General features: G+C 44.3%; 1 protein-coding gene across 2 annotated transcripts in view; it reads right to left on the bottom strand.

The window, feature by feature from the left end:
- The window catches only part of gpr155a (G protein-coupled receptor 155a), a 90,519-nt gene extending 86,476 nt beyond the window's left edge, over positions 1-4,043 (bottom strand). For both annotated transcript variants that reach the window (XM_067443153.1, XM_067443154.1), the window contains exon 1: positions 3,835-4,043. The gene's annotated coding sequence lies outside the window, so the exon portion shown is untranslated. The remainder of the gene's footprint in view (positions 1-3,834) is intronic.
- Positions 4,044-13,142: the final 9,099 nt, after the last annotated feature.

Genomic DNA, 13,142 nt, shown 5'->3' with positions numbered 1-13,142 from the left:
ATAAGACCGCCGCAATTGCGACCTGCCCGAGGCCCAAGACCAAAAAGGAGGTAAGGCAGTTCTTGGGGCTGGCGGGATATTATAGACGGTTTATACCAAATTATTCGGACCTCACCAGCCCCCTGACTGACCTTACTAAAAAGGGGCTACCAGATACGGTCCAATGGACGGAGCCGTGCCAGCAGGCCTTCACCCGAGTTAAGGCTGCTCTATGTGGCGGGCCGCTTTTACACTCCCCTGACTTTTCTCTCCCTTTTCTGTTGCAGACTGACGCGTCGGACAGGGGGCTGGGCGCAGTCCTGGCCCAGGAGGTGGAGGGGGGAGAGCGGCCGGTGCTGTACATTAGCCGTAAGCTCTCGAAGAGAGAGGCTAAGTACAGCACCATCGAAAAGGAGTGCCTTGCCATCAGGTGGGCCGTTCTCACCCTCCGCTACTACCTTCTGGGGCGGGAGTTCACCCTCTGTTCGGACCACGCTCCTCTCCAATGGCTCCACCGCATGAAGGATACCAACGCGCGGATCACCCGTTGGTATCTAGCTCTTCAGCCTTTTAAGTTCCAGGTGGTCCACAGGCCGGGTGCTCAGATGGCTGTGGCCGATTTCCTCTCCAGAAATGGGGGGGGGGGGGGCTGCAGGCCGGACGGCTCCCCGGCCTGAGTCGGGCGGTGGGGGTATGTGGCAAGGGGGGCGTGGTTCAGCGAGGTCTGCAGCGGGAGAGAGAGCCGCGGGACAAGCGGTAAGTGAGTGGATTGGAAGCAGATTAATAACACCTGTCTCTTGTTCTAGTAATGAGCGCGGAGAGGGAATAAAACCTCGGTGGAACCGGAGATCAAGGAGAGAGAGAGATCGGACGGTTGATACGAGCGCACAGAGACTGAGTTACCGGAAGCCGGAAGTGCCGACCCGGAAGTAATCGAGCGTCTATGAGAATCCACACCGCAGTGTGTGTTGTGAAGTTTATTACAAGTTTTGAGTTATAAATAAAGAAAGTATCAACCGTCCAGCCGACCCCCGTGTCCTCTTCCTTCCTTCCATTATCGAACTTACTACAATTGGCTTTAAAGAAGGTCATGTGCTGTGTTTGCAAAGATCATGTATGACACCTCTTTAAACTAATTATTTATTGATATAATTCAAATGGATTAAAAAATTAAATTTCACATGATTTTATAAAAGTGGCTGTTTATTATAAACTTCCATAAATTATATGCACGCATATTGCTCTTACCTGACACTGATATTAAAATCATTGTTGCGGTCTCTGTGATTTGGCTTAATTTATTTTTAAGAGAAGGCTAAGGATAATACAACTTCAGCATTTGGACAGTATTCTGCACTCATTTTAAAATTGACATTTGACATCATCTGACATAAAATTAAAGAATAAAATGTAATTGATCTCAGAGATGTGAGTGTTGTGGTTCCTGGTCATAGCAGCACCAGTTGCTGCAGTTAATGAGGTGAATTCTAATGACTTTGACATAGTCCCTTTATTTATTTTTCCAATATTAAATGCCTATTGGCCTGCTGCGCACAGTTAAGCTGATGCCACCGGGGTGGCGGTGCCCCCGGCTTGGGCCCGTCATCGCTGCTCGCAGCTTTAATTAGGTTTGAAATTTTAGCTGTCGTATCAAAAAGTTAATTGTGAATATACTGACTTAAAATTTTGATGAAAATGAAAATATCTAAAATGTTGGTGTCATTACGTTTCATTGTGAGTAAAAAAAAAATGTATGGCCATTGGCAGGTGCCGCTGTATCATATTTGATACATACATTTCTAACATTATTAAAACCTGAAAAACCGTTTGTACACAATCTACTACATGTCTTCTGCCCTTGTTTATAGCTTGTACTTTTTTAGCAAGTAAAAAGTGCTGTAATATAATTTTTTTCAGGTTGTGATACTTTCTGCTATCTTTACTGATTTTTATATAAAAATATTTTAATATAACAATAACTATTATATTGTAATTACGGATGCACGATATATCGCTATCATATCAGTTTCGGCCAATATATGTTCATTTCTGATGTTACTGTTATCGGCCCGATGAGAAACTTTGGATGACATCTTAAAGGTGGGGTAAGTGCTTTCTGGTAACCGTGGTTGATATTTCAAATCACCAAAACAAACACACCCCTACCCCCAAAAAGGGCCTCGGCCCTATTGTGATAGCTCCGCCCCACACATACGTAACCCAGGCAACTATGACAGAATCTGTGTTACTAATCCAGGTCGAATATTCAATGAAAAAGTGAATATCCATCACAAAACACAAACCGTTCTCATGAACAACTAGATAGAACATAAGCCAACAGTCCAGCTAACGAACATATTACAATTATAACCAGATTAGAGTTATATAGATCATGAAAAGGGGAAACAAACAAAGATTAGGAGTATAGTATCTTACCTGTCGGACACATTGTGTGAGCTGACACTTGAAACAGAAAGTGAGGAGATGTAGATGCTCCATACGGTGTGGAAATGAACGGGTCTTTATCATCACTAAAGTGAGCCACAATACGATCGCAAATGGACAAACAAGCGAACATGACACACAAGCATAGTCAAGCAAAAGCAGCTAGTTCTCGGCTAATGTCCGTCATGTGTGACTCGTGTGTTTTGAATAATGACGTGCACAGAGCGAGTGCTCTTCTCACCATCAATAGTAGACACGCCCCTTACCTGCTGATTGGCTACAAGTTTGTTATTCCACTCGGCCCCGAGTCCTTTTTCGGAAACGGTTTTGAAATAACACTTACCCCACCTTTAAATCTGATAAATGATGTATTATTTCCTTCAGCTGAGCTCTATTCACCATTATGGTTTAAATTTGGCTTGAAATATGATTGTAATCACTTAAATTTTATAAAAATTTGTATTCAGATTTATCGGCCAATATATCGGTTATCAGCTTTTAAATATAAAGAATTATTGGTTATCCATATCGGCCAAAATGTTCATATCAGTGAATCCCTATTATTAATAATTTTAAGATGAATATTTACAGCACTTTTTTTAATTGTTCAAATTTAATTATTTTCAAATATGGTCAATTTTGAGTAAAGTTTTTTTGGGTTCATCTCTCCACCCTCATTTTATTGTGTTGCATTATATGTTTTAAAACTAAGAGCTTTGACCATAAAACTAAGTATTGAATCATGATCATCTTACTAAAACAATATTGGATTGAAATAAAGAGTGGTGACTGATATTTACAAGCATTTTATGTAAGTGTCATGCTACTTTGATATAGATCTCATTGACTTACATTACATGCATCAGAATTAAACAACAGCACCAAGTTGCATATTTCCGCTCAGTTTGGGCTCAGAATAAAAGTTCTCATTCCTCGAGTATGAGCTTCATTTTCTCATTATATCTCACCATATTAGCCATACAAGTCTGATGTATCAAATATGTTAGAAAACATAAAACTCATTCGCAACACTTTTTTTTTGTGGATTTTCAAAAATGTGTCTTAATAATATTATATTTAGTCCAAACGTACTGTTCCTTGAAACAGAACACGGTGACATGAGTCTAATCTAATCAAGCTTCTTGTTACACAGGCACGTGGGTACAGTATTAAAAGCACTTTACCAGTGATAGCATCAGATGTATGTATTTACTCCAAGATAATATCAAGGTCTTGCCTGTCATGCTACCAATTAACCATGGCACTTTCTGGTACGAGTCTGAATTTCACACATTACGTACAAGTTATAGTGCGTGTACGTCCCAGGCAACACATAATTTAACACGAACAGCAGAATGTATTTTAGATGTCCTGAGTTCTGTGTGTATAGTGAGTTGTTGACAGACTCACCGGATGAACTGAATCCTGTAAATCCGATCTAGTGTGTGATAAACACACACACACAAACACACTTTCACTCATGTTGTCTCATTCAGATGACTGTGGGATCCGTGTCTGCTCTTCCGCATCGCCTCTGCTCTCTCTGTGGCTGTATATGTAAGCATGAGTTGTTATCTCTGTACTAACACACACACACTGCAGCAGTGAAGTTATCATCAAAAGTGTGCGCATGCGCACAAGAGCCCAGGGACTTTTCACGTGGTGCTTTTCATAAGAGCCCAAAACAGACTTGATATGACACCTCCTTTATTAAAATAAAATATATGACAACTCTCAAATCTATGGAAATAAGGCTTAAATTTCATACATTTAATTTGTATTAGTTTTGAACGACTTTGTCTTTGAACAGCTTTACGAAATACTACGAAAGCAGATGTTCTGGCTGGTCGATAGAGGACAGCATTGCTCTAAATAAGGAATTCACACTAACATACTGCGAATTCAAAATGTTTGACTTCTGGAATATTAGTCGAGCTTCATTTTGGACGTATGAAAGAGAACAACACAGGGTTGCTAAATAATATCCTGGGACAATGAGCATCTTTCAGTGATTTGATGTCTCTGCTTATTGGTAAAAATAGTCATTATTCCTTCCACCTCATAAAAAAAAACTGGTGTATGATAGAAATCTATATATTCGATGTGGGGTTTTTTTTTTACTCTGAACAACAATTTGGGATGTTAGAATAACATATTATATTATACAGTTGTTGATTTTATTAGGAAAATACCAAAGAAGTGGGCTAAATGCAAACAATTTCCTGACAGCTAATGTTAATGTGACATTGTTAGTCTTGTTCTTATGGATTTGATTACAGTTTTTCTCAGTTGTTTTACTCACAAATACTGGTACTTGGGACACAATGACCACAACATGTAACTCATGCACATACCCCGTGAACCAATTCTGCTAAAATAAGCAATTCATGCTACACTCTTAGAAGAAAAGATTCTATATAGAACCTTACAAGGTTCTATCAGCGCTACGGAACCCCTAAAAGCTATAGAACCCTTTTTAAGTGCCAAAATGGTTCTTTCTTGTCATTATTGAACCTTCTTTGCTAAAGGGTTTTAAAAAAATCGCATTTAGAGTCAACCCCTTTTTATGCTAAAAAGGTTCTATAATATCAAGAAAGAACCCTTTTTGTCACAAAGGTTCTTTAGGCTATTATTCATACATTATTCTGCAACATTTTGTAGTTGTAATTAAATTATTGTTTATTAAACTGTCGTACTAACTTAATATCACATTTAATCATGCTGATTTTTGGAGGAGAAAAATGAAATGGCACTCTTCGTGTGATATTGATTAACTACATAAAATGAGATAAATATATACATTTTCTAACCCCTATATCTTGAATTTTGTGATCATTCACATGTATTCATAAATGCATTTGAATACACTGACTAATGCAGTGAAATGTTTGTCAATAATATGAAATATTTAATCCTGGAAAGGACAAAACAAATGATAATGAATGAATCCCTAAAATGTTCCATATAGAACTTTTTTCCTGGTTACAAAGAACCCTAAAGGTTCTAACCTTTTAGTGGTTCCACATACACCGATAGAACCTTTTCTTCTAAGAGTGAGTGTGTGTAACGGATTCACAGAGGCAGGATTCAATTGCAAGTAACTCAGTTTATTGCCAGAAGTGTCACAGAAGCCAAAACTCAGAACACAGAAGAAGTCCGGATAAGACGGAGCAGTGAGAGAGACTCTGTTGGCGACACGGGCAGGCTGTGAGCAGCAGTGACTCGGGAGCGCGGTGAGGTAATCCGGGAAGGGATCCAGCGTTTCACGGAAGGGGGAAACGACAACCAACACGGAGACACAAGGGGAACATCCAACAACGCTCTGACAAAGACAAGAGAGAAACAGAGAGACTAAATAGGGTGAAGGTGATGAGTTGCAGCTGGTGCAGGTGATCAGCCACAGGTGCGTGATGAGCCAATCCCAGGCTCCGCCCTCACCTACATTCAACACGCACCCAAGAGTGAGACAGGGAATCCATGAACCGTGACAGTACCCCTCCCCCTAGGAGCGTCCCCTGACGCTCCCAGCCGACCTTACCTGTTGATTGTAATCATCAATAAGGGAGTGATCCAGAATGTCCCTAGCAGGAACCCAACTTCTCTCCTCCGGACCGTAACCTTCCCAGTCCACCAAGTACTGGAAACCGCGTCCCCTCCGTCTAGAATCCAGAATGCGATTAACCGAATAAGTTGGTTCCCCATCTACGAGTCGCGGCGGTGGGGGAACCGGGACTGGCGGATTAAGGTGGGAGTGAAAAACAGGTTTGATTTTGGATACATGGAAGGCGGGATGAATCCTCCTGTACGCCGGAGGGAGTTTGAGGCGGACTGTCACCGGACTAATGATCTTGGTGACAGTGAACGGGCCGATAAATTTGGGAGCAAGTTTATTAGATACGGAGCGGAGAGGAATGTTCTTGGTAGAAAGCCACACTTTTTGACCGACGACGTAAACGGGAGGCTTAGACCGGTGGCGATCGGCTTTAGCCTTGGTGCGCGCTCCCACCTGGAGCAGAGTCTCACGGGCTCTGGTCCATGTGCGATGACACCTCTGGATAAAGGCGTGAACAGAGGGGACCGCGACCTCGGAATCCAGACTAGGAAAAATAGGTGGCTGGTAACCTACACTACACTCAAATGGCGAAAGGCCCGTAGATGACACTGGTAAAGAGTTATGAGCGTACTCAACCATAGAGAGTTGCTGGCTCCAGGATGAAGGATTCTTGGATACCAAACATCGCAACACTCTTTCCAGATCCTGATTGGCTCTCTCGGTCTGACCGTTGCTTTGGGGGTGATAACCCGAAGACAGACTAACCGTGGCTCCTAGTAATTTACAAAACTCCTGCCAAAATTTGGACACAAATTGGGAACCTCTGTCGGAGACCACGTCCATCGGGAGGCCATGTAACCGAAAGACGTGGTCTACTACAGATACCGCTGTCTCCTTGGCTGAGGGTAATTTGGGCAAGGGAATGAAATGTGCTGCCTTCGAGAATCGGTCCACGACGGTCAAAACGACCGTCTTGCCCTGGGAGGGCGGGAGGGCGGTAACAAAATCTAGAGCGATGTGGGACCAGGGTCTCGAAGGAACAGACAGCGGCTGAAGTAACCCCTGGGGAGGTTGGTTAGATGTCTTACCAACCGCACAGACCGAGCAAGCCAAAACGAAACTGCGAATGTCGCGAGCCATAAGTGGCCACCAAAATCGTTGCTTTATTAAACTGCCAGTGCGGTTTACCCCTGGATGACAGGCAATGTTGGAGCAGTGACCCCATTTGAGGACCTCGGATCTTAACCCCTCCGGAACGAACAAACAACTCAGTGGGCCGCCGGGCGGGGGCGTTACCCCTTCTAAGGCCACTTTGACCTTCGATTCGATCTCCCATGTGAGTGTAGAGATAACTATCTTCTCTGGCAAAATACACTCGGGAGTAACCGGGCGTTCGGAAGCATCAAAAATACGAGATAAAGAGTCGGGTTTGATGTTTTTAGACCCGGGGCGGTACGAGAGAACAAAGTCAAAACGTCCGAAAAAAAGTGCCCACCGAGCCTGCCTGGAGTTGAGTCTTTTAGCAGATCTAATATATTCAAGGTTCTTATGATCCGTCCATACAATAAAAGGTACCCCCGACCCTTCAAGCCAATGACGCCACTCCTCCAACGCTAACTTGACGGCCAACAACTCTCTGTTACCAATGTCGTAATTGCGTTCGGCAGGAGAAAGACGATGGGAGAAAAACGCGCACGGGTGCATCTTGTCATCTGAGGGAGAGCGCTGTGAAAGAACCGCTCCTACCCCCACCTCTGACGCGTCGACCTCTACCACGAACTGACGTGTGGGATCAGGGGCGACTAAGATGGGAGCCGAAACAAAGCGGCTTTTCAGTTTGGCGAATACAGCCTCGGCTGTATCGGACCACCTGAACGTCATTCGGGGAGAGGTCAAGGCAGTCAGAGGTGCGGCTAGTTGGCTGAAATTGCGAATAAAACGCCGATAGAAATTGGCGAACCCCAGAAACCTCTGTAGGGCCTTACGGGAATCTGGACTTGGCCAATCCATCACAGCCTTAACCTTGTCGGGATCCATGCGCATTCCCTCCGATGACACGATGTACCCTAAAAAAGGAACAGACTGTGCATGAAAAGCGCATTTCTCCGCCTTGACAAAAAGCCCATTCTCTAGCAACCTCTGAAGCACTCGTCTGACGTGTCGAACATGTTCCTGGAGAGACGAAGAAAAAATCAAAATGTCATCCAGGTAGACATATATGAATTGGTCGACCATGTCTCTCAACACATCATTGACGAGTGCCTGGAAAACCGCTGGGGAGTTGGAAAGGCCGAAAGGCATGACCAAGTATTCAAAATGCCCCCTGGGGGTGTTAAATGCGGTTTTCCATTCATCCCCCTCCCTGATGCGAACCAAATGATAAGCGTTACGTAAGTCCAACTTCGTGAAGACGGATGCTCCCTGTAACCTCTCGAAAGCTGAAGACATCAACGGCAAAGGATAGGTATTCTTTACCGTGATGTTATTCAGCCCTCGGTAATCAATGCAAGGTCGCAGAGAACCATCCTTCTTCCCCACGAAGAAGAACCCCGCCCCCGCTGGAGAAGAGGAAGGGCGGATGAATTTGGAGGCTAGAGAATCAGAAATATATTTCTCCATGGCCTCCCTCTCTGGAATAGAAAGAGAGTATAGTTTGCCCTTAGGCGGAGACTTACCTGGGAGTAAATCTATAGCACAGTCATAGGGACGATGCGGAGGGAGAGAAGCAGCTCGGGACTTACTGAACACTTCCTTCAGGTCGAGGTACTCCGGAGGCACGTTAGACAGATTCACCGTCTCACTCTGAAAAACAGAACGAGAAACAGACGAACAAGCAGACACCAAACAAGACTCATAACATTTATCACTCCACGCAGACACAGAGTTTTGTCCCCAGTCAACCCTTGGATTGTGTAACTCCAGCCAAGGGTGACCGAGGACAACGGGAGCCAAAGGGGAGTCCAGGATGAAAAATGAAATGCGTTCTGTGTGGTTGCCGGAAGTGATCAGTGTAAGTGGTTCAGTGGTGAATGAAATGTCAGGGAGAACTTGTCCGTTGAGTGCGTTGACAGAAATGGTGTTCTTGAGTGCAATGGTGGGTATGTTAAGTTTGTGAGCAAGGGCAGAGTCAATGAAGTTACCTTCCGCTCCCGAGTCGAGGAGGGCGAGGCTGGAATAATCCTGAGCTGCCCACAGCAATCTCACCGGGAGGAGAGTGGAGGATGAGGTCTTTTCCACGGAGATCCCGCCCGACAGTAGCCTTCCTTTTACCGCCGGGCGTGGTCTTTTACCGGGCAGGAGTCTAGCAGGTGTCCGTTCCCGCCGCAGTACAGGCAAAGACCACGGGATCTCCGTCTCGCCTTCTCCTCCCGGGAGAGCCGAGCTCGACCCACCTGCATGGGCTCCGGGTCGAAGGTGTAGCTGACCGCATCCGTAGCGCTGGCCTGAGGGCATTCGACACTCCCATGCTGAGGCTCCATCCTGGACCTCAGCTTACTCAGACGAGCGTCCACCCTCAAAGCAAGATCAATGAGACCGTCAATCTTCTCCGGAAGGTCGATGGCGAATATCTCCTTCTGGATGCGGTCAGCCAGCCCATGCAGGAACATGTCCCACTGTGCCTCCTCGTTCCACTTGCATTCGGCGGCCAGGGTGCGGAACTCGATGGAATAATCCGAGACCGAGCGGTTACCTTGGCGGAGCTCTGCGAGTTGACGTGCCGCTTCTCTTCCGGTCACCGCTCGGTCAAACACCCTTCTCATCTCTGCCGCCAGCGTCTGGAACGAGGAGCAGCAAGGATGTTGGTTCTCCCACACCGCCGTTCCCCAAAGTGCGGCTCGTCCGGAGAGCAGGGTGAGGACGAATGCCACCTTGGATCTTTCCGTGTTGAAAGTCTGCGGTTGAAGAGCGAAAAACAAGGAACACTTGGTAAGGAAGGCTCTGCAATAATTGCTCTCACCGGCATAACTCTCGGGGGTAGGCAGACGTGGTTCCGGTTGCCGCGATGCAGATGGTGTGTGGGGAATCGGCGGTGGGTCGGGCACAGTGGGACCGACGAGTTGTTGCATCTGTTGGGTCAGCTCGGCCACCCGTGCCACCAAGGTGTGTACTGCCTGTCCTGTGGCAGTTAAGTTCGCCTCCTGCTGGTCCAGTCTCTCGTTGCTGCTGGTCAGTAGGGCGTTGATACTCGCTGAATCCATGGTTGGTCAGAGCGTTCTGTAACGGATTCACAGAGGCAGGATTCAATTGCAAGTAACTCAGTTTATTGCCAGAAGTGTCACAGAAGCCAAAACTCAGAACACAGAAGAAGTCCGGATAAGACGGAGCAGTGAGAGAGACTCTGTTGGCGACACGGGCAGGCTGTGAGCAGCAGTGACTCGGGAGCGCGGTGAGGTAATCCGGGAAGGGATCCAGCGTTTCACGGAAGGGGGAAACGACAACCAACACGGAGACACAAGGGGAACATCCAACAACGCTCTGACAAAGACAAGAGAGAAACAGAGAGACTAAATAGGGTGAAGGTGATGAGTTGCAGCTGGTGCAGGTGATCAGCCACAGGTGCGTGATGAGCCAATCCCAGGCTCCGCCCTCACCTACATTCAACACGCACCCAAGAGTGAGACAGGGAATCCATGAACCGTGACAGTGTGTCGCCCCAGTGACAGCACTGTACCTTTTTTTCTGAGAGTGTATTTGTGTGTAGTTCTGCGAGTATGAGGCATGCTTTCAAAAAATGTGTGTAAACAATCAAGAAAAACTGGACAAAAGAAAAAAGTAAACGTGAGATTGATTCTGCCTCAGCATCACGTCTTCATGCTGGGTCCGGCCTCAGGACTTTGACCACATCAGGCTATGCCGTCTCTACCCAGACAAAGGGAAAACCCCTCTGGTGTGCCGGATCCAGCAGTGAAATCATTCTCCACACATTTCTCATCCTCAGCTTCCTTCTTCACCTCCTCTTACATGTATTCTTCCTCCTCTCCCTCTCAGACTGTTTCTTGGTAACATTCAGTGGAACCCTGTGAGTCAATTTTGGCGCTCCGAAACTGACTTGTATTATGTACAGTTGGTTTGGTCACATCATTAGAAATAAGTGTGAATAGTTTTGAGTCGTTGTGTAAATGATGACAGCTGTGATTTAGATGTGTTTAATTTTTTCCTCCTGGTCAAGTGCATCACAGTGTGACAGGTGTTTTAGTGAGTGAGTGTATAGAGTGCATGAGATTTGCAAAATGAATAACTGCACACTGTAAAAAAAAATTTTTTAAATAAGTACCTGCATGGTTGCCTTAAAATTTTGATTTCATTGAAAGAGAATCGACAACCTTTATTCAAATATTATTAAAAGATTTTGTAAGCATATTGGGTAATTGTGTGTTTTATTTGTAATGACGCAGTGAAGCATGCCAAATTGTGATATTTTCATGATTTATCACATTTTTTATGTGGTTCAGATACAATAATATTTTAAGTTTCTATCTATTAAACCAATTTCCTTCATTGTATCAACTCAAATATTTAATTTCAATACATTCAACATTTTAAGGCAACCAGTTTACTTACTTTTTTTAAGTTAAACCAAGAATATTTTTTTTACAGTGCATGAACTTGTTTAAGGTTTTGCAGAATTAGTGATTTATTAGACAAATGGGATTAGATTATTGAGAATTTGGTTCAGAGAATGGGATTCATTGTTTTAGCTATTCAGAAAAACAGCTTCCACACAGCTCTTGAAACTATGGCTCCACTTCTCAGAACACACACACAAACCCACAAAACACGCTGACAAGATGCAAAACAAACATCGCACATCTTTTTGTAATAGCAAACTATTTAAACTTCTCTTTTGTGTAGCCTAAATCTAAACACAAATATTAGCCACATACACACTAAACTACACACTAAACACTTCTCTCTGGTGTCTTTTGCTCGTTCAGTGTGCAGGAAGTTTGTCACGCGTACATTGTGCACAAATACACTGTATATCCAGTATGTATGCAGAACAGATGAATTTTACACATCCGTTGAACTGAACTGAATGAATACTTCAATAATGACCTGAATAATGACACTATTGGGTTATTTAGAAATTTGAGCAATTTGGAAATTTGGGGAATTTGGAGGCAAGTCAACACCTTAAAATTGTTGGGCTCCTCAAACCATTCCTGAACCCTTTGTGCTTTGTGTCAGGAGCATTATCTGCTGGAAGAGCCACAGCCACCAGGGAACACCATTCATGAAAGGCTGAACATGGTCCGCAGCAGAACATTGCCCAAAGCTTCACACTGCCTCTGCCGGCTCGGCTTCTTCCCAGTGCATCCTGGTGCCATGTGTTCCCCAGGTAAGCCACTTCACACACACACCCGGCCATCCACGTGATGTAAAAGAATATTTGATTCATTCAGACCTCCTTCCATTGCTCCGTGGTCCAGTTCTGCTGCTCACGTGCCACTGTTGGCTCTTTCGGCGGGGTCAGGGGTCAGCATGGGCACCCTGACTGGTCTGCGGCTGTGCCGCCCCATACGCAACAAACTGAGATGCTCTGTGTATCACAATTTGGCCCTTTGTAAAACTCGCTCAAATCCTTACTCTTGCCCATTTTCATGCTTCTAACACATCAACTTCGAGGACAAAATGTTCACTTGCTGCCTAATATATCCCACCCACTAACAGGAGCCGTGATGAAGAGATCATCAGTGTTATTCACTTCACCTGTCATAATGTTATGCCTGATCCGTGTATATTTATACACACAAATATATACAAAATATAAATATATATATAGCCTATATTTACACTGTAAATAGAAATGCAAAAATTCTTTCATTCTTTCTGAAAAGTTTTGATCATTTTTTTTGTGTGTGTTTTCACACACGATCGTTGATTGTAGGTCATCAGTAAAGGAGTGTGGCTTTTAAATGTCAGTGTTTTCTAAAGAGCTGTTAGTTTTAAAAGATGTGTCAAATGTAAAGAACTGAGTAGAGTTTTGCAAAATGCTTGTTTTACAAATGCAAACTGAGTGTAAAGCAGATAATGTGCTTGTAGTATTGCAGGCATTTGTAATAAACTTTATTGACTGATCTGAAAGGAGTGTTTGATTTTGACTACAGATGAAATGGTTTTGAAGCCATTTTTTGACTCTGCCAGATGAGTAAATAGTTTTGTG

Source organism: Pseudorasbora parva, chromosome 5 (assembly GCF_024679245.1).
Source record: "Pseudorasbora parva isolate DD20220531a chromosome 5, ASM2467924v1, whole genome shotgun sequence".
NCBI lineage: Eukaryota > Metazoa > Chordata > Actinopteri > Cypriniformes > Gobionidae > Pseudorasbora > Pseudorasbora parva.
This window is presented reverse-complemented; position numbering and strand designations above follow the sequence as displayed.